This window comes from Vipera ursinii (genome assembly GCF_947247035.1).
Source record: "Vipera ursinii genome assembly, chromosome: 2".
In the NCBI taxonomy this organism is placed as follows: Eukaryota; Metazoa; Chordata; class Lepidosauria; order Squamata; family Viperidae; genus Vipera; species Vipera ursinii.
The window spans coordinates 283,029,136-283,052,259 of NC_139513.1; the positions used below are offsets into that span (position 1 = coordinate 283,029,136).

At 39.3% G+C, this 23,124-nt stretch overlaps 1 protein-coding gene across 1 annotated transcript in view; it reads right to left on the reverse strand.

Annotated features, from left to right (window-relative positions):
- The window catches only part of DCC (DCC netrin 1 receptor), a gene marked incomplete at its 5' end in the record, with an annotated part of 1,142,764 nt that overhangs the window by 1,067,808 nt on the left and 51,832 nt on the right, over positions 1-23,124 (reverse strand). The gene's annotated exons all lie outside the window — the stretch shown is intronic.

Below are 23,124 nucleotides of genomic sequence, written 5' to 3' on the forward strand. Positions count from 1 at the left end.
CTCTTTTTCAGATTCCTAGGAAGAAATGATGTCTTTTATGATTATTTCTTTTATGTACTTTACTGTCTTGTGGATGTGAGCCTGCACATAGCACTATTAAGACATGAGTTGATATAATATCACTGATCGTATTAAGCCAATTTTATTTATTTTAAGCATAAGGTTCTAGTGATTGGGGTTTATTAAATTTTGTTGATTGGCCTAAGGCCATCATAAAGATTAATTCATTTTTTTCCAGGAGGGAAAGAAAAACATCTCACAATGGTAAAACACTTTGGGTGATATTTTTTTTTTTAAAAAAATAATATGTTGAAACCGTGGAGGTTTAGATCTTTGCTAAAATCTATCCAAGGCTAGCCAAGCTAATTCAGTTCCATTTTGAGAAGGTATGAATGATGGCAGGAGAGAAGCTTAGAAAGAAATAAGAGGGAGAGAAACTTTAATTCCTCAGAGATCTCAGAGGGATTTTCAACAAAATAAATACAAGAGAGAAACCTTGTAGGAATATTGCCTTCCAGTCTTCTGGAATATGGTTGTTTTGTTTTGTTTTCTTCACACTAGCTCCTTGTCTTTTTGAAAATATTTCTGCAGTTGCAGATATGTAGGGATTTCTTATTATTTAAGGGTTCTTCGTTTCTCCTGGGACTGAGAAAGTCAAAGATAGGTTCCAACTGTTGTGATTCAGGGTCAGCCTGTGGGTTCGGCAGTTGGGTCGGATGACTCAGAGGAGGGGGGGTGTTGAAGAGCTTGCTGAGGGGGTTGAAGATCTTGCTGATGAGAGCCCTCAGCCAGGCCCCTCCCACCTGGTCACGACAGAGACCCAGCTGTGTGAACCTGACAGCGTGGATGAAGATGACCCACAGCTGGCCCTGTTCAAGGACGCCCGACGCAGGAGGCAGTCAATCAGGAGTAAACAGAGGAAGGCAATGGGGCACCTCGGAAGGAGGCAGACAGAAGCCACGCCCTGAACTGTATAAAAGGGGAATGCGCGGGAGGGCTGGTTTGCTGAAGGCAACCGCTTGATTAGTTCCTGTTTCATAGCTCCTGTTTCATGGTTGGTGTCTTGTTTGCTCTGTTTTATGTTAATAAATTTGGCAGGCTTAATTCCAGCCTCTTGCTGTTTGTAAAGGGGTTGTCCCTGCCTTTTCTGCAGGGCTGGTAGCAGGCTGGTACAGAACACCAACAGAGAACCTAAGCCTTTTTCTTCATTCTGCTGGCCTTCTGCTCATAAGAGATACTTTCAGACACGCCAGCCAAGGAAAAGGTCTTGCCTTGGTTCTTTTTCTTTCCTTTCCTTTTCCTTTCTTTTCTTTTTCATTTCCTTTTCCTTGTTCTTTTTTGCCCTATCCGACTATCTTTTAACAGCAAACTACAAACTGCACCAGGCAAAAGGCAACCTATGGTTACAACTCAACACCACTCAGCCATTATTATTTACTTAGAAACAACCACATACATTTTTCTTTGCCCATGACTTAATTATGCATGGCAGGCTGTAGACGAGAGGTATCCCCAACTTGACAACTTTAAGACTTGTGAACTTTGACTCCCAGAATTCTCCAGTCAGGCACGCTGTCTTCACCTTCACCTCCTTACACAAACTATCTGAAATGAGTTGTCTTTTGCTCCACTGGAATGCACTCCCTCCCTCCCTCATGGGAAACTAGACCTCAACCCATCACACCAATATACTCTGTAAGCATAGGATACCTCAACTGCAAAACTCTGAGGACCTGCTGTTTGGCAGCGAAGAGTTTCTTGTATCTTTTTGCTTCCAACTAGAGATCATCTCCAGCCAACACCAAATTTCAATGTTTTTATTTTTCTTTCCTAATGATTACCCTCTCCTCTCTCCTCTCCTTTTTTAGCTGGAGGCAGTACCAAGTGTAGAAGCTCATCACTTGGCAGGTAAGAGTCACCACTGATGTCTAACATCAGTTCTGCAAGCACTGTAGTAGTAGCTGATAGGCAATTCTGCATTGAATTACAAGTTAGGGTGGTAGTCTGTAAAATCATTTAGGGCTTGACATCTGGGTATCAAAAGGACCATTTATCCCAACTAGAACTGACACATCTAGTCTCTTCAGCCAGAATTTGGGGTTTTTAAGAGTACCATCCCTGAATGAGATCAGAGGAAAGGAAAGAGGAAAGAAGAGACTGCAGGAAGAAGTGACTCAGAGACAAGCATTATTTGCAGGAATACCCATCCTGTGGTATACCTATCCACCAGATGTCAGAACCACACTCTTAATTTTAACTAATGGGAAACTGAAAATCAAGGTTCTGGCAAGGTGTACTTGGGTACAAGGGTTGTGCCTGAGCTTAGAATGAATCTGGCTGGAGTATTTTCTTATAAAATGTTACATTTTTTTAGGACTGTGTTATAAGTTATGATTACTGCATTTATTAGTTGATATATTTGGTAATTTGTTAATTATTGTAAGGCACTTAGATTTAGATCACCAAAAAGGCATAAAAGAATTTGAAATAAATAAATATGCACAGTACTATGTGGTACTCTGTCCCCTGGGTTTCAAATAGTGCCTTTTCTAACCATCTCCTGGGTGTTTGGAAGAATAATATCTTCTGCAGAGCCCTTAATGTTTGAGAAAGTGGTACCCCTGTGGGTTGGCTAAGAGGAGGGCTGTTTCATATGTTATATTTATGGTGTTTTTATATATAATTCTGGTATCTCTGGCAATCAGCAGTGTGGAAATGCCATAAATAAATAAAAAATAAATATTGAAATGGGGAAATATTTCTCTTTTTTATGATTATGATAGAAAACCTGATAGCTGGGTTTTGCTAACTTACAGCACTCAAGAGACTAGCCTTTAATGAGCAGTTCAGTGAAGTGTGCAAAAATATTGTTGTAATACACAAAAATGATTATACAGTCAAATCTGTTCTTATACAATGAATCAAGCACACTTAACAAATGAGAGAAAAATAATAACCTAATTTATCTGCCTTGATATGGCACCTTCACAAAGCAATGGCTTCTGTTGTCTTTTTCTTGCTGGAAACTGATATTTAACTCTTTGCACCAAACTAGAATTGGGCCTGTGTTTCCTTCAACTTTCTTCAGATGTTTCTATAGTTTAACCCTCAACCCTCGAAATAGTTCTCCCCTGTAAAGAGAAAGAATTGACCTGTTCAAGATAGGTTTCCTGTACATTACATTAATCTTAATAGCAGATTAGCCACAGATAATTGCTATGCTTTTTTTGACTTATGAAATGAGGGCTTAAAATGGCCCATGTAATATAGTAAGATAATTATGGGTTTCCCATGAGTACTGAGCCACAAACTATCCAACTCTATTTTAACAGAATACTAGAATAACAGAATAGCAAAGTTGGAAGGGACCTTGGAGGCCTTCTAGTCCATCCCCCCCCCCACTCTAGCAGGAAACTCTATACCAGGGGTAGGCAACCTCGGCTTTTTTATGACTCATGGACTTCAACTCCCACAATTCCTGAGTCAGCTATGACTTCTTCTTTGTGGCTGCCTCTAGACACTGGAAGACTTTTAATATCATCTTGTGTGTTGTGCTAAAGTGTCTTATCTGATCTTTGTTTCTTAATTTTCTTACAACTGTTCTCCTTGAGAGATGATTGTGCTTCTTTTTGAGCGTGACTCTGTAGTTGGGAGTTTGAAATTGGCAAGATAGTGGATGCAACAATGCAAGACCAGTTCAGACCATATCATGTTCAGATGATCTGAGACTTGCATCACAACACTGCCTGTGCCTTCTTGCCAACTGTGAGTCAGTTCTCTGTGGATGCCGCTACTAATTTATGCACACCAGCAAAGCAGATTGCAGACCTCTCCGAGCACACTTAATTAAACTTATCTTTTCAAATCAGAGTTTGTACTCTCATAAAAGCTTGCTGTCAATCAAAATGTCTGCTTGTTAGCCAAAGTGATAAAGGATTCTTATGGAACACTTTAGAAGGCCCAAGCAAATACATATTTCTACTTCAGGTCCAGCCATTCCTTTAAACACTTCTAAAGCTTCTGCTCATTAAATATGTATACTGTATTGATTTTCAAAGTGCCCAAGGATAGTGCATAGCTTGGAATTACAACACAGTACCTTAAAAAAAGAGAAGTTTTAAATTTAAGGGAGCTTCAGCAGATAATACCATTGCTTTCCAGTTGTTTACACATATTTGACAAATCTGCGTGGATGAGGATGACAGTAATTGTTGTTTCAGAATACAACAAGATGCAAAGTTGTAGGCCTTTTAGGATCTCAAGAAGATTTAGTACTAATATTTGTCCTGGAATTCCTATGAAAATAAGAGCTCTCCAGATGTTCTCCATATTACCTACCTGAGAAATATTGAGATACTCATGTCCTACATTATTTTCAAAAGTCTTGTGCAAAATAATAGCAATAGCACTTATATACCACTCCATAGTGGTTTACAAGCTCTCTAAGAATTTTACAGTGTCAACATATTGCCCCCAACAACCTGGCTTCTCATTTTACTGATCTCAGAAGGATGGAAAGCTGAGTTAACCTTGAGCCAGTTTGGACTGAACCCCTGGCTGTGGGCAGAGTTATCCTGCAATACTGCATTCTAACCACTGTGCCACCATAAGGGACAAATATCAGCAAATGCTGTAACTCAGTGATACAGCTGAAATTTTGGAGAAGCCCCAGATTCAATCCCCAACTTTCTACTTGGGAGCCCTGGAGAGTCCCCATGACAACAGCAAAATGACATGTATCCTGATAACATTCTTGAAAGGATATAACTTTATATATCATATCGATCACATCAAGATACCTCAGTGCTGGCATTCCTGAAGCAAAAGGGCTGAGAATATTAGCAAGTGGCTCCTAAGCCCCATTGTTTTCTTATGCATGTTGTATTGTTCAGTCTCAGATGGAGGTCATCCATCAACTGTGGATGAATCCATTAGATTTCACTTTGTCCAGGGTCCTCACAAATATGTGAAGATGTATGTATGTATGCATGGATGGATGGATAATTAATTTAAAATTTGTATTCCACTCATCTTACCATCCAAAGCAGATGTCAATGCTGCAAACATTGACATGTTTTTGCACTGACAATATAAGAGACAGCCTGTTACTTTAATTGCTTCAATTGGGAGGGAGGAAATCACCCATGTGGTGAGAAGATTGCAAAAGCCCGCGTACAGAATGGGAAGTGAAACCTCATATGTAAAACTAATTGGATAATGTGATTTATGATGTGTAGATAAGGGCAGGGATTGTGTATGTGTTATGATGGGTTGTGGGGAGATTTCAGATTCTGGCATCCCTCCATGAGTGCCGATGTTCCTTTTAATTACTAAGACTTTTTAGATAAATAATATGCCTGAAATTTGTTTGAATTGTCTCATTTATCGGAACCATGACAGCAAATGCATGTTCAGACAGATATGGTAACTATTTGTCTACAGAAGTCAAATGTTCAAGCAAATGTGTAGGTCAAGAATATTGACTACTTCTCTTTAGTCACCCATCTTCCCATAAATGGATCAAGAAAGATTTAGAAATTGGGTCTACAAACCTCAATCTTTAAATCAAATTATTTTTCCATTTGGCTTGGCCCAATTTGAAATACAGTCTACTTTACTGAATTTATATCTTTGAAAGTCACTTTGACATCTCAACTCTTTTGCCTACAGTCCTCTGACAATCTTCATTCTTGATTGGGAAGGTTAATGCATCATTTCAGAATGATCAGGACCTCAGAAGATTAAATATATTTTATGTAAGACATGTTGGTTTTGTATTCCAGACATTCAAGTTTAATGTCTGGAAGTTTTTGCACTGACAATATAAGAGACAGCCTGTTACTTTAATTGCTTCAATTGGGAGGGAGGAAATCACCCATGTGGTGAGAAGATTGCAAAAGACCGCGTACAGAATGGGAAGTGAAACCTCATATGTAAAACTAATTGGATAATGTGATTTATGATGTGTAGATAAGGGCGGGGATTGTGTATGTGTTTTGCTCCCTGAGAACACAGACATATTTTTGAAGTGGAAGGTAGATTAAAAACAGTCTAATGTTACATTAAAACTGAACTTCAAAATGGGATTCAGAGTATACTAAAAAGACAGGACATTAATAAGATGGGAGAGAAAAAGACAATGTTAATAGCTCATCAATAAAACAAAATTCATAGGTTTCAAATGCCACATATGTTAAATATTAAATAAAATCCAAAGTAATGCCATTAAAACTACTGTGTTTTGGTAAAATGCTTTTTCTTCTCAATTGGTCTCAACCAAGATCATCTTGGCAACTCTCTCCACAGTAACCTCAACCCCTTTAAGATATTTTGGGGCTATATTTTCCCAAATTCCTACTCACCCCTGTTTTTGCACTTATAAATTCTGTGACTGCTGTATTCAAGGTTTTGTGAGATGTTAGGGATTAAAACTGAGCCTTTTTCTCATTCAGTTTCTTCCACTGCTGCACTAGATGAAAGAATAACAATGGGGTGCTAAAACTAGCTTTTTCAGGAAAAAAAGATTAATCAATAGTAAATTTCCATTTCTTTCATGCTGCAATCTAATCAAGGATGTCTAGGTGAGAAGGAAAGCAGATCCTCCAAAAACCATTCCCTTTGAAGCCAGATCATGTGATGATAAATCATGTATTTGCCACAATTTAATTCTGGTTTAAAAAGTATTGAATTCACTAAAAGAGAAGAGATGTATTCTACTGTCTAAGTCATTCTTTGATGGAAAAGACCAGACTAGAGGGTTGGAAGTTCATGTAGCTGTAGAGCCTAGAAACTTCAGGGACTAGAAGTTCAATTTGGCCATCAATTTTGAGTGTTTCCTGCAGTGTTTGAGCAAGCAGGACAGTGAAGCGCAGTGTTTCTCAACCTTGACAACTTTAATATGTCTGGATTTCAACTCCCAGAATTCCCCAGTTAGCATGTTGGCTGGGGAATTCTGGGAGTTGAAGTCCAGGCATCTTAAAGATGCTATGGTTGAGAAACACTGGTGTAAGATTAGTATTAGTGCACCATCCAATAAAGGACAGCTCAAGTTTTGAACCTGTTCTACCAGCTATGGTCCAAACAACAGAAGTCCACACACTGGATTTGGTATTCCATTCAGCTGGTGCCAGTGATCTGAAAACAGAGGATTTTTTGTAACAAAATCGCCACAGATAAATCACTTTCAGGTCATTTTGAGGCAGTTGCTATAAATCTTTGCAAGAGTGGACTCAATGGTTAAATGGTCCATAGTAGTTAAATGGTCCAAGCCAAGTAGATTAAGATGGTTTCTGAATGTATATAGGAAATTTCCTGCCTTGTCTCTCAGCAATACTGTTTGAAGTCCTGGCTGATCTATGGAATATAAAGATGGCCAGACAGTTAACTCTATCATCACTAAGTCTACTCTTACCTGTAGCAGAATCAGCCAGGACCTTAGTTTACCAGACAGATGACTGGATCTATTTCTGATGTTTTATTGTGGTTTCTATTCTATCCAGCTTGGAGCATTGACCTAGTAACCCCTTTGTTAGCTAATCATCTGAGCAAATTGGAGAAGATCGATGTAATCTTCCTGCTAGCTGATTTGTCAGCAGAAATATCCAGTAGAGTCACCAGGTTTTGTTCAATTGTGATTGCTGTAAGGGGGATTAGTGGTTTATTTCTGATTGCTACCATGGAGGATAATAGTTACTGGATAAAATAGTTAAACAAGTAATAATTTTAAAAAAATAGGTAACCACGGTAGAGAATTGAAGGATTCCCATGAAGGATGGGATTGAATGTAGAACGGACCCCATTTTTCCAGCCCACTTTAAATCTTACTCCATGGCAATGAGAGCAGAATAGAAAGCTAACTTCTCTGCCTTTTGAGCATCTGAACCTATCAAGTCAGCAATGCGTATCTGCATAGCTCTCCTCCATTAGAATGGTGGCAGAGTCAGAACAGTTAAAGGCTCATTATAAGTATTTTTTATGTTTCTTTGCAGAGCAAATTGATCATATTCACCTTGCTTTCATCAGTAAACACTCGGCTCCAACCAGTGGCCACAAATCTACCCCAAATCGAGGGATTACAAGGTCATAAAAAGAGTTATAAAATATAGAATAAACAGAAAAATGAGGTATAAATTCACCCGGTCAATCAATACAAACATTATATTTATTATCCCCATTTCCCTTTTAACATTAACATCTAGCATTATTGAGGTGAGTTGCAGCCTTCAGTAGGAAATAATTGCCATTTGACTCAAGCACAAATGAAGAGAAAATATATCTGTTCATGAATTCCAAGCACCAATTAAATGACAACCTTACATGTCACCTACTGGAATGGATGAGGCTGATTTTGAATAGCTTTGCAGTGTATATTTTGGAAGAATCTAGATGCAACAAAGAGCACACAGGGAATCCTTTTCTCAGTATGAAATACCAGAGTGCAAGTGTGATTGACTATAATCAAGACAATTAAGAAAACATTCAGTGGAGATCAGGATGAGGTACAGAAACCTCAGTAATATCAACTCCATATCTGTTTATTATCTCTGCTCGGGTGAGTGAGACTGAGCAACAGAGCATTTAGTACCGAAATGAGCTCTAAATTTCCCAGAGCCAAGGCGCAACTTAGATGATTTTTTTTTGCAAAATGGAGTAATGATATGATTACTTGCTACCGCATGCTGAGAAGGAAGCCATATTTTCATTCAACTTTTTCTTGAATCATGATCATTATGTGCAAATGGGATTTAAGAGAAGGGTAGGTGTCCTGAGCCATTGGAGCAGGTTTTCAAGCTCAAAGGTAGGAGGTAAACAGACTCAGCAAGATGCTAAACCCAACTCTCTGTGATCAGAGCAAAAATGAAGTTCAGAACTGCTGGTTATTCTGAGCAGTTAAAATCAATTGAGTCATAGCTATTGCTTTTAGAAGCTGCCTGCCCCATGCAAGTTGCAAGTTCTGAACAGAACAAGAGAGACGTGGTGTGATCTATTATGAAGATCTGGCAAATAGTAAAAATTGTCCTTACGTACATGTTGAAGGCTAATGGACACAGAGTATTGTTTCCCCTAACAACCTGACTTATTTTATTTCGTCAATTCTTTATCAGGTTCAATTTGGTTTTCAGTACTGACATCAGGAAGCACACTGAACAGGCCACTGGAAAAAGTCCATTATTATTATTATGTGCCTATTACTGAATTTTTATTCCTGAGTCTCTGGAACTCGGAACTGACCCTAGTCCTTGAATATCAAGTTTTGTAATTATACTTAACTAGACGTACACTTAATTTGGTCACTGAGTTGGTCCATTCAGCAACCTAATTAATTATAAGTATAGTTATCCCCTGATAGACTGAATAATAAGCTAAGGGAGTTGCCTGAGTCACATAATAGCAAGCCAATACATTTTAAAATTAAACTAATTTAATAATTGGGCAAATGTTAGCCACCTGATTCATTATAAAAGTGAAGCTGTATTTACATTACTTGTGTAAACCCACCCAGCAAGACACAAACAGGCCCAGGATCTTACAAATTGTCCTTGACTTATGATCACAACTGAGCCCCAAATTTTTTGCTAAGTGAGACATTTATTGAGTTTTGCCCCATTTTACGACCTTTCTTGCCGCAGTTAAGTGATTCACTGCAGGAGTTTAGTAACATGGTTGCTAAGTGAATCTGGCTTCTCCATTGACTTTGCTTGTCAGAAGGTCGTGAAAGGTGATCACATGACACCCGCCCCAGGACACTGTAACCATTGTAAATACAAGCCAGTTGTTAAGCATCTGAATTTTAATTTTTTATTTTTTTTATTTTTATTACATTTATATCCCGCCCTTCTCTGAAGACTCAGGGCGGCTTACAAGCTTAGCAGTAGCCTTCATTCTATGTATATGCCTGCTTGTTAGGGCTTTCACACACACCCCCAAGCGGCATTATTACAAAGTCAACTTATTGCCCCCAACAATCTGGGTCCTCATTTTACCTACCTGGGAAGGATGGAAGGCTGAGTCAACCTTGAGCCTGGTGGGATGCGAACCTGCACTAATTGCAGGCAGCTGGTGTTACTTAAGGAGGCATCAGCCCACTGCTCCACCAAGGCTCTCACATGATCATGTGGATGTTGCAATGATCGTGTGAAAAATGGTGATCAGTCATTTCTTTCAGGGCCAGTTTGAGTTTGAATATTCAATAAATGAACTCTTTTAAGTCAAGGGCTACTGTATTACCAAAGCATTCCAGAGTAGGCTGTTCAGTGCTTTGCATTGACTCTCCAAAAAATATTTAAACAATTTTAGGATGTATTGACTTCAACTCCCAGAATTTCCCAGCCAGCATGGAGTTTTTCTTTTATAATACAGCTGCCTTCCTTATATAATCCAGCTGACTTAAAGCAACTATACCTTTTTTCTTATATAATACAGCTGCTTACTGCAGCTGTCACACAATCCTGGACTAAAAGGCCCAGCTGCTTTCCATTTTTGCAGTTAGATGAAAAGTTTGTATTCCCATCTCTTAGAAACAATTTTGGAGACTGAATCCAAAGCATGTCCAGCCCTTGATCAATGATTGATTAAAGTTTAACTAACTAGCATGCAAAGCCCTGCTTTCCTGCTAGATTAACTCTCAGAAACAGAATTATTGTTCCAGCAGTTAATGGTGAACAACTAAGATCTGAAAGAGTTTGGCAAAATCAGGTGATCCCTTAGATCAATGTGATATAATGTCACAAAATCAACAACAAAAAGACAGAACTGATCTATTGTCGCAATAGCTGTTCTCATTTGGTATTGTGATAGGGACAGATTCTCTGGTCATCAATTAATGGGAAAGCTCCATCTTTATATTAATGGGCACAAAACGGGTTGAACACCAAGAACCCACGAACTGAAACTCTTCCTCAAATCTGTCAGCAAAAAAAGTTTGGTTGATTTCTCTAAAGTTCCCAATGGGGAAAAACTTCTGAAGGGCAGGAGTTTCCTCTTAACAAGGAAAGGAGCAGAAATACAAAAATGCTTCATCAAAGGCATGTTTTTGTGACATCTCCTGAAATTAGTTTGAAGTGTGGCAAGCCAGGGAGACTCTGGAAGACATGAATACAATGAAAGAAAGGACAACACAAGACATTCCTGTAGCCATCCTGTCACCAAGTTGATAATCATCGTACTTCAAAAAGAGACTATCACTATAATGTCTCTCCCTTTGAAAGGCTGTCTATGAGTCATTTTCATGCACAATGAAGTTTGAACTCATGGTGAATTATGGGAGCAAATTATGGGCCTCATCTTTTTTCTCTTTTGACTTTAGGGGTGGGGAACAGTTTAAACTTGTGATTAGCTTCCCTCTGCTGGATATGTTTGAGGAGCAGACTGCTATTTGTCATGAATGAGTTAAATTGCATTGCTGCTTACAACAGGGGATTAAGTTTAAATACAGGACATAATCTTGACAGAATCACATTATGTTGGAAGTAATTGCACTGCTAGAACTTGGCCAATGCAGATTAGTGAGAATTTACCAAAGGTCACAAAACTCCTCCATATAAATTAACAGATTTGTTCGTGCTTAGTCTCTAGGCTATTATTTTAAGAAACAAGGGGCTAGAGCAGCGTTTCCCAACCTTAGGAACTTGAAGATGCGTGGACTTCAACTCCCAGAATTCCCCAGCCAGCTATAGCTGGCTGGGGAATTCTGGGAGTTGAAGTCCACGCATCTTCAAGTTCCTAAGGTTGGGAAACGCTGGGCTAGAGCATGAGAACTGATAGTGTTGCCATGAGCAAAAGGTTATAAGAAATCATGGGGAGGGGGCACTGTCTATACCCACATTCATTTGCTGAATCCACAAGAAGGTTGCCTCCACAAGTGCAGAAATTAACAGCCCTTGGGAGCAAGACACTTTTGTACCTAAGAGTTCTTCCAAATTGTAAGTAAATGGAAAATTAAGGCTGGAAGTTCTAAAGTTCCAAATGGAGAATGTTCTTTGGGAATGGAATAACAGAATAACACAGTTGGAAGGGACTTTGGAGGTCTTGTATTCCAACCCCCTGATCAAGCAGGAAACCTATACCATTTCAGAAAAATGATTGTCCAATCACTTCTTAAAAACATCCAGTGTTGGAGCACTCACAACTTCTGGAGGCAAGTCTTTCCATTGATTAATTGTTCTCATTATCAGGAAATTTCTCCTTAGTTCTAGCTTACTTCTCTCCTTGATTAGGTCCCATCCGTTGCTTCTTCTCCTGCATTCAGGTGCTTTGGAGAATAGGTTGATTCCCCCCTCCTTTCTTCTTTGTGGCAGCCCCTCAGATATTGGAAAACTGCTATCATATCACCTCTAATCCTTCTTTTCATTAAACTGTACATACCTAATTCCTGCAACCATTCTTCATGTTTTAGCCTCCAGTCCACTAATCATCTTCGTTGCTCTCCTCTGCACTCTTTCTAGAGTCTCAACATCTTTTTTGTATTGTGGCAATCAGAATTGGATCCAATATTCCAAGTGTGGTCCAAGGGATTATAAAGTGGTACCCCTCCTTAGAATCCCAAAATACAGTAGAGCATTTTCTTGGCAGCTTCCACACAAGACAAAATTTTCTCTCTTCAATTGCACACATTAATTCTAACACATTTGACATTTAAAATCACATACTATGATGTGAATGACAAATATTGTGGTGCATAGCAAACTCATTATTTTCACCTAACATTTAATGAATGGTGATCTTTCCCTTCAACTACAGAGGGCATAAAAAATAACAGAATCGATTGTAAGATTTTCAAGTATCTTATATGCCAGCCATAGGTTGCAGAGATGTGTCTGTTACACCCTTTCTGTTTTATTTTGTTCGTTTTTCTGTAATTTGGTCACTCAGAAATAAATCTGGAAACAAATCTAATCAGGTCTCCAGCTGAATTTTGTTAAAAGTATGGGTAAATCTGTTGAGTACAATGCAGCTGGGAGACATTAAACTTGTTTCAAATGAATGCAGCAAAGATAGTCAATCTGAGCAATACATAAGACAGATATGTCCCCTGAAACATTTTTTTCCTGGTTCTCTAGTACTTTTTAATAGCATCCAAGATTAGGGTTGGTAGGAGAACAGCAATGCCTATTTGCTTTACTTGTAAGGGGAAAAATCAATCATGGCGAAATATTTAGTTGATTAAATTTAAACTAGAAGATGTAAAACTGCAGATGAGCAATTCCATCTGAAGATGCTGCAATACTGGAGGGTCTGGCAAACAAGAGGGGGTCAACTGATTCTCCAAAGCACCTGAAGGCAGGACAAGAAGCCATGGATGGAAACTAATCAAGGAGAGAACCAATCTAGAACCAAGTGAGAACAATTAATCAGTGGAACGACTTGCCTCCAGAAGTTCTGGGTGCCCCATCACTGGAGGTTTTTTTAAGAAGAGACTGGACAGCTGTTTGTCTGGAATAGTACATGGTCTCCTTCTTCTTCCCTTCTAACTCTATTAGAGAGCCTTGGTGGAGCAGTGGGCTAATGCCTCCTTAAGTAACACCAGCTGCCTGCAATTAGTGCAGGTTCGCATCCCACCAGGCTCAAGGTTGACTCAGCCTTCCATCCTTCCCAGGTAGGTAAAATGAGGACCCAGATTGTTGGGGGCAATTAAGCTGACTTTGTAATAATGCCGCTTGGGGTGTGTGTGTGTGAAAGCCCTAATAAGCAGGCATATACATAGAATGAAGGCTACTGCTAAGCTTGTAAGCCGCCCTGAGTCTTCGGAGAAGGGCGGGATATAAATGGAATTTAAATAAATAAATAAATAAATAAATAAATAAATAAATAAATAAATAAATAAATAAATATTACTCTAATTTGAATTCTTCTAGAGACAGATCTTGAAGTTTGACTCCAAGAAGAATCCACGGTGGAACAAAACACTAGCTATAAATGTGTTAATCCTTCCCTTAGAAATTTACAGACACCACATGGGGAATTGTGCTTTCTTTTTAGTGGCTCACAGTACGTCTTCCAAGTATTTTTCATCTTTGCAAAGATCACTTCATTTTCCACAAAGCCAGATGCGTTGGAGAAGGTTTCTCTAGAGCCTTCTAGACTGGCCATGAAATAAAAAGTTCCCTCAGCTATCATGTACATTTTTTTTAAAAAAAAAGTGCAATCTTGATCTGCATCCATTCCTTCTTGGAAATATGACTTCAAATTATTTTTTTTTAAATAATGACAAAGTGTGCAGGAGTGAAATTTGAAGTAGGGTGAAATGGGTTTTTGACTGTGCACTCAAGTTTCCTGTAATAGAATAATATCAAAACTGCTTAAGTATTCAGTAAAAGAAACATCATCACACTTATTAAACCAACAATATTCCAGGAAATTATTTTCAGAATGGTGTGCTTAAGTCTATATTCTGAAAGTCGACAGTCTACAATATCAATCTGATCTAGTAATCTTTCTTTGCCAAATAAAGTGATTCCTATTTCTGGAATTACTTATTGGTGAGTTTTGGGTTAACTTATGGTCCTTTTAAACTCTATTGGATTCTTTGGATTATTACCTAATTCACCGGCCTACAGGTATTTTACTGGTTCCCAAGAAGCAGACTCAGTATTTAGATTTATTCTGCAACTTTTTTCTCTTGTTGTGCTATTGGCTTCCATATCAGGGGAAAACATTACTTTATTATGTTTTGATGCTTGATTGATTATTTTCTCTGATGGTTTGACCAGCTGACCTTTAAGTTTGCAGGGTTGATGAGCAAATTGGCCATATTTTATAAAATTGAGATACTATGATAGATTTTATTAATAAATCAATGAGTTGGTTATAGGTCTATTATCTGATATTTATTAAAAATTTGACTTTTTACATTGTTGTATCTAATGGCAAGTTTAGATTATTTTTGTAACTTGATTTTGGGCCTTTTGATAGTTGAGAATCATCATCTTTCTGGTCTCCAGTGATGCACTAAAGAACAAAGGTATAAAGTCTAATCCCATATATTAAAATAATATACTGCTCAAAAAATAAAGGGAACACTTAAACAGCACAATGTACTGTATTTAATAGTAGGATGTCTTATCTTGTGTTCCCTTTATTTTTTTTTGAGCAGTATCTATTGTTTCACTTAAATAGCAATACTAATAGCACTTAGATTTATATACACATAGTGCTTTACACACTCTCTGAGTGGTTACAGAATCAGCATATTGCCCCAAACAATCTGGGTCTTCATTTTACCAAAGGAGGGAAGGCCGAGTCAACTTTGAGCTGGTCAGGATCGAACTTTTGAATGTTGGAAATGTAAGTGTAAAGAAGGCACCTTTTACCATTTAGGGTGGACATGTGAAAAAGCAAAGAAATATTGGAGAAGGATTCAAATTTTAATACAGAAAATCTTTAAAGTAAAGATAAAGCTGAAACAGAAATTTTTCTTTTGAGCTTAATGGAAAAACACTTGGAAAAAAATTGGAATTTTGATCTTATATATGTTGACAGCAGCAAGACTACTGTATACACAAAAATGGAAGGACATTTCGATTCCTACTATGGACAAATGGCTACACAATTTGATGGAGTTGGCAGAGGTAGCTAAATTGATTGTTTTGATAAATTAAAGAATATAAGTACTTTTGTGGAGACCACTTCTGGACTTTGTGCATGGGAAAAAATAAAACTTTGATTTTGGGTTTTATTGATTAGTTTGATTTGTTGTTATAGAAATGGCTAGTTATACTATTATGGGAAAGTAAAAAGTTGAGGTTCAATGTTAATGCTTCCTTCTACTGCAACAGAGGAAGTCGGAAGTCAATGTCTTTTTTTTTCCCCTCTCCCCCTCACTTTCCCTTTTCCCTCCCCATTGCTTCCTACTATTTGCTTTGTATTTTGTATTTTACTCTATAACCTAATAAAATGTATATTTAAAGAAAAGGATCAAACTCCTGGCAGTGGGCAGAATTAGCCTGAAATACTGCACTCTAACCACTGCGCCGTCACCGCTCCTTATCCAATTAATCAAGATTTCTTTGATAAAGTGATAGTCCTAACATAGAAAAAAAAATCAGAGTGAGACAGACAGATTCTTCCCTTGAGTGTAGTTCTGATCTATCAAAAATGGATTTCAAAGGATACAAATTCAGAACTAAACGAAGCATGGCATACAACATTCAAAGACAGATTTAATATTCATTCTAGAATTTTGTATGCCAAGCTCCTGCTAAGCAAGTATGTATGTACTTCATAACTATGAAGCCTGTGCTGCTAAAAGAAACTTCGCCTTTTTTAAAAAAATCATACCTTATAGCAGGGGTGTCAAACTCAATTTCACTGAGGGCCGCATCAGCATTGCAGTTGCCCTCAAGGGGCCGGGTGGGTGTGGCCTGGGTGGGTGTGGCCTACTGGGTGGGCGTGGCTAGAGTGCATATGGCCTACTGGGTGGGCGTGGCCAGCTCTACATGGTTCGCATCAAGGGTGCCTATGGGGGCCTGGGCAGGAGTGGGACAGATCTGAGGGTCTCTGGCAGAAGGAGGGTCTCTGGGCCAGGGCCAAGGCAGTGGGGGCCGTTCCCTCACTGTTTCCAGGATGAAACCACTTCGCGGGCCGCATCCGGCCCCGGGCCTTGTGTTTGACATGTCTGCCTTATAGGGTCTTTTGATGTGGGGAAAAAAATAAAGTTTCCAGCTCTTAAAGTGGGATGCTGGAGGATTTCATTCAGCCCTTGTTTTGAAGACATCCAACCTGAGCTACTTTCCTGCCTACTAAGCAGATCAGGCTATGTTAATTCTCAAATTATACATTTTTCGAACCGGTATTAATGTAATATCTGGCTCAGAAAGCACAAAACAAAATCTTCCAAAGTACAGTATGTAAAAATGCTTATTTTAGCACAAAACACATAACTAAGAGCTTTCAGGGGAGAGGCAGTATTTTAGAGATATATGGGTTTTGTGCAAAAGTAGTTTCAATTATTTTGGAAATCCAATCCAATGGCATTGATTTTTCAGCATGTTATGACCCATTGACCACTAGTAGAGTATAGGTAGAGACTTAAAATTTACTCTGTATTCCTTCTTTGTCTATCATCCTGCCTGCTCATTGTCTAGGAGATTACTTAGCTGATGCTACCTCCTTCGGCCTTGCTTCTATACAAAAAGGAAAATACTTTTAGATTCTCCTCCTGGTAGGTACAAGGCTCTGCTCATCCTATAGTGCTTGTTGTTGTTAGCTGCGAAGTTGTGTCCGACCCATTGCGACCCTATGGACAACATACCTCCAGGCCTTCCTGTCCTCTACCATCTTCTGGAGTCCATTTAAGCTCACGCCTACTGCTTCAGGGACTTCATCCAGCCACCTCATTCTCTGTCGTCCCCTTCTTCTCTTGCCCTCGATCTTTCCCAGCATTAGGCTCTTCTCCAGTGAGTCCTTCCTTCTCATTAGGTGGCCAAAGTATTTGAGTTTTAGCTTCAGGATCTGGCCTTCTAAAGAGCAGTCAGGGTTGATCTCCTCTAGGACTGACTGGTTTGATCGCCTTGCAGTCCAAGGGACTCGCAGGAGTCTTCTCCAGCACCATAGCTCAAAGGCCTCAATTCTTTGGCGCTCAGCCTTTCTTATGGTCCAACTTTCACTGCCATACATTGCAACTGGGAAGACCATAGCCTTGACTATACGCACTTTTGTTGACAGGGTGATGTCTCTGCTTTTTAGTGTGCTGTCTAGATTTGCCATGGCTTTCCTCCCCAGGAGCAAGCGTATTTTAATTTCTTGGCTACAGTCCCCATCTGCAGTGATCTTGGAGCCCAGGAAAATAAAATCTGTCACTACCTCCATTTCTTCCCCATCTATTTGTCAGGAATTGAGAGGGCCAGATGCCATGATCTTGGTTTTCTTAATGTTAAGTTTCAACCCAAGTTTTGCACTCTCCTTCTTCACCCGCAACAAGAGGCTCTTTAGTTCTTCTTCACTTTCTGCCATTAGAGTGGTATCATCTGCGTATCTTAGGTTGTTGATATTTCTTCCGGCAATCTTAATTCCAACTTTTGATTCATCTAGCCCTGCCTTTCTCATGATGTGCTCTGCATATAAGTTAAATAGGCAGGGCGTCAGTATACAGCCTTGCCGGACTCCTCTCCCAATTTTGAACCAATCAGTGGTTCCATGTTCCTATAGTGCAGGGGTCTTCAAACTTGGCCCTTTTATGACTCATGGACTTCAACTCCCAGAATTCCTCAGCCAGGCATACTGTGAGTTGAAGTCCATTAAGTCCATAAAGTCCATGAATAGTGAATAGTGTTTCTCAATAAATAGTGTTTCTCAACCTTGGCCACTTTAAGGTGGAGGGACTTCAACTCCTTGAATACCATAGCCAGCACTGCTGGCTAAAGAATTCTGGGAATTGAAGTCCACCCATCTTAAAGTGGCCAAGGAGGTTAACTTTCTGTTATAAGTTTACATTGTCTTTCCTTTCTGCTATAATTATATGCACTGTTTTCCTCATATCAGTTCAGATTAGATTCTCCTCTGGAACACTTACACACAGACACAGATTATTTCATCCCACCAAAAAAATATTTAAATTTCTACATAAATATGTTTCATACAAAGTCTAGAAATGCAACAGGTTGTTCCCATCAAATTCTTGGGGATTGAAGACCACATCTATGCAGCGGAAGGGAAGATGGCAGCAGATATCAGTGATCAGTCTATTACTTTTTTGGAACAAAAGCATTTGTCTGAATTGTCTGACAATTTCAGTAACGAGTGTGGAAAGACAAACCCTCCATAGAAATAGCACTTAGACTTACACACCGCTTCACAGTGCTTTACAGCCCTCTCCTTTAAGCAGTTTACAGAGTTAGCATATTGGCTCCAACAATCTGGGTCCTCATTTTACCAACCTCAGAAGGATAGAAAGCTGAGTCAACCTTCAGCTGGTCAGGATTGAACGGCTGGCAATCAGTGGAATTAGCTTGCAAAACTGCCTTCTAACCATTGCGCCTTTATAAGGGAGATGAAGGGTTTAATGAGTTTGATATATAAATAAATAAAACCTCTTATTCCATGGGTGCTGATTCCAGATAGAATGACAGAAATCTTCTCTCATTCAAAGAGCGAGCAAGGTAATCAACAATATTACACATTCAAACACACATACAACCAAAGAGAATATTCATGGAGAATAAAACACCAATCTAATTTAAAACAATTGTATTAAAATACACAAACAGAGTTTATAAAAAACCTGGCTGCTTTTCTAAAGAGAGAGAGCAAAGGACTCAAACATAAGGCCCACAATAGATGCAATCCAATTCTTGACAACAATGCAGAAAAAGGTCTTCCCTTGCATGACTAAAAAAGAAGTCCTTTGAAAGTGGAGAGATTCATAATAGTTTGTAATATCACCTGAAGCAGCTCTCCAAGACTTCAAGCCTTTTTGAAACTCTGGTTAACTGGGTTTTTTTCCCCCTTCCCCTCTTGGAGTGGCCAAGAATTGAACATGGGATCTTCTGCAAAGTAAACACTCTTTTCCTGAGCTGTGCCTTTTCCTAAGGAAAAGATATTGTAACTATGACTGAAAGTTTCTTGTCAGTTTAAGTGGCTATTATAAGATTCAGGGACAACATTGTAAAAAAGACTATTTGAATGGGAGATAAAGATAAAATATACTATGAATAAAATATTGTACTTGGTCTGGCTGAGGATATAAAGGTAGTCCTTGACCTACAAGATCCTTGAGTGATCCTTCAAAGTTACCACGGCACTGGAAAAAACTGGCTTATGACCATTTTTCACACTTACAACTGTTGCAGCATCCCTATGGCCATGTGATCATAATTCAGACACTTGGCAACTGACTCATATTCATGACCGTTGCAATTTCCTCGGGTCATGTGATCACCTTTTGACATTTCTGACAAGTAAAGTCAATGGGGTAGACAGATTCACTTAACAACCGTGTTACTAACTTAACGACTGTAGTGATTAACTTAACAGCTGTGGCAATAAAAGTCATAAAATGGGGCAAAATTCTCTTAACTGTCTCTCTTGGAAACCAGAAAGTTTGGGGTCAATTGTGGTTGTAAGTCAAGGACTACTTGTACAATCTGGCAATTCCTGGGAAGACATCACAAAAATATAGAGATCAGAGTTATTGTGCCCTGTCCAGAAGACCCTCTTCAAAAGATCTAGAAGTCAGGATTGAAGGTCTGAAAGAAGCAAGATAATTTGGAAGCCAACTATTCTTGAATCATCTTTAGTGTTCTTCCCTTCGTATTTGAAATACGTGTTGAGCAATCATCTTCTCCAACCAATATTTGCACCCAATAGGCAGAATCTTGCCAGACTAAACCTTTACTACTCACACCCTAAGGGATATATATGGGAGATTCTAGGGAGTGACTATCTTTACTCTTTTCCTCTGTCTCTGATGTACCTCTGAGCTGTACTGCCTCTTGTCTCATCCCCCCCTCCTTGAATGTGCTCTCTCCTTCCTGGAAAATTGCCACTTCACTATAGTCTACCATACATCCCTTCCCAATGAATATAATCAGCAAAAGTGTTAAGCACAGTTGATAGAGCCGGACCCATCCCCCACCTCCAAAAAAACATATAAGAAGCCAAATACTAACTTACAGGAATTTAAGTTTCTTTAAGTTGTAGGAACTCCAAAATAACTTGTATATAAACAGAGATCAAACCCAACTCCCTAATACCGTGTTTCCCCAAAAGTTAGACTCAGCCCAATAGTATGCTTTTTGCGGGTGGGCCTAATATAAGCCCTACTCCAAAACTAAACCCTAGTTTTGGGGTAAGGCACACCCCTAAAAATCAAGCTAGGGTGGGGGTAGGGGGGGTTAAGCTGCCCCACGCGCCCTGCACTCACGTACCTTACCAGTAGGACCACCACAGCCAGGCCTCCCATACCACGACTCCTGTCATGCTGCTGCTTGACTTCTTCTGTGGCTGCTTGCTGCCACTTGTGGCCAGACGCCATGTGGCGCATTGCACTATTGCTGCTCCTCCCAGCAGGACGCTGCATGACACCTCAGGCGGCTTCTACTGCATGTGCAGTGCTTCAGGCTACTTCTGTTGCTCGCATGCTTTGGGCCACTTCTGTTGCTCGTGGCAAGAGGCCACATGGCGCTTTGGGCTGTTTCCGCTGTGGAAATGGCCCAAAGAGCCACGCAGCATCCTGCCATGAGCAGCAGAAACAGCGCAAAGCACCATGTGGCAGCCTGTCAAGCAGCAGGTGTCGGGGTGTGGGAGGCCTGGCTGTGGTGTTCCTAAGGCAGGGGTCAGCAACCTGAAACAGTGAAAGAGCCACTCAGAACCGGTTCCTTCACAAAAGGAAAAACTGGGAGCTGCAAAAAAAATGTGTGCACATGCGCATACATGCGCGCATGCGCAAAACAGGGTTTGACTGAAGAGTGGAGCCAAGGCGAGATATGCACCTACCCTGCATATTTGAATTGATTGGTTGAACTTTTTTGGTCCCTCTTTTTTTTTTTGGACTGCACATGGCGGAGGACTGGGAGCCGCAGGGGACGGCTGAAAGAGCCACATGCGGCTCCGGAGCCATGGGTTGCAGACCTGTGTCCTAAAGTAAGACATTCTCTGAAATTATATGTATATATATATATATGTAGATAGATAGATAGATAGATAGATAGATAGATAGATAGATAGATAGATATAGATATAGATATAGATATAGATATAGATATAGATATAGATATAGATATAGATATAGATATAGATATAGATATAGATATAGATATAGATATAGATATAGATATAGATATATAGATATATGACTGGGTCTTAATTTTTGGGAAACACAGTAGCACTGTTGATGTTACCTATTTGGGTAATGAAATGTCTGCAAGAAAACAACCAAGCTCAGAGCATCCCAAGGACCCCACAGTTCAACCCTGAGCTACAAATATTCTCTCCTAATAATTTCCACTTTCCAGTTGCCCTTACTGTAGTATGATTTTTCCAACATTCAGTTGGAATCTACCTTCCTGTAATTTTGAAGTATTATTTCATGCCCTGGAACAACGAAGAATGGGTCTTTTGTCCTCTGCCATTTCCTTTCAGGTTCCTCAGGAAAGCTGTCACATCGTCTCTGTCTTCTTTCCTAAAGGCTAGACATTCACCGTTCTTTCAGTCATTTTTTATTGGAATTAATTTCTGGTCACCTGATTATCCTCACTGCTCTTCAGCAATCAAACTGCAATGCCTCTGGATTCTTCTCAAAATGTGATGTTCACAACTGGACACAGAACTCAAGTTGAACCAGGCCAATGCCAAAAAAGTCTGAGTGATTGCTTCCCATGATTTGGGAACTGTATTTCTGCATCAGCCCTTTCCATACCATTGCTCTTTTATAATTGGTTTGCAGCTCGATAATATTCCATGATTTTCCTTTTTTAAAAAAAAGAAAAATGGTTTTAACAAATCAGGCATTCCCAACCTATATCTATCGAATTGATTTTTGTTTCCCAAGTAAAGATCTTATTGTCTTAATCTTCTTTCTGATATCATTTCTCCAGCCTGTCAAGATTATGTTGGATTTTATTTCTCTCTTCTAGAGTATTAGCTGTTCCACCCAATCTTGCAAAATTAATAAAGATTCCATTCATCTTCGTTAATGCAAATGCTGATGAGTACAGGACCCCAGGCTGAACTTTTGGCACCTCATTTGATAGCTGCTGCCAGTATGATGAACTGCTGATAAACTGTTGAGTACAATTTCAAGCAGTGATGAGGCACTTAATTGTAATGCCATCCAGCCATCCTTAACTAGCTTACTAATAGCAATGCCATGGCCTACTGTCAAAGACTTCTCTGAAATCAAGATGTATTATATCTACAATAGACCGACTATCTATTAAGGGAGCTACCTGTTTGAAAATAGATTAAGGTTAGTCTAACCAAACTTGTTCATGACAAATCTGTTATGACTTTTAACACAATATAGAACATAACATAGAATAACAGAGTTGGAAGGGGCCTTGGAGGTCATTTAGTCCAACCCCCTGCTCGAGCAGGAAGTCTATACCATTTCAGACAAAATGGTTGTCCAGTCCCTTCTTGAAAGCCTCCAGTGATGGAGCATCTGCAACTTCTGAAGGCAAGCCATTCCAT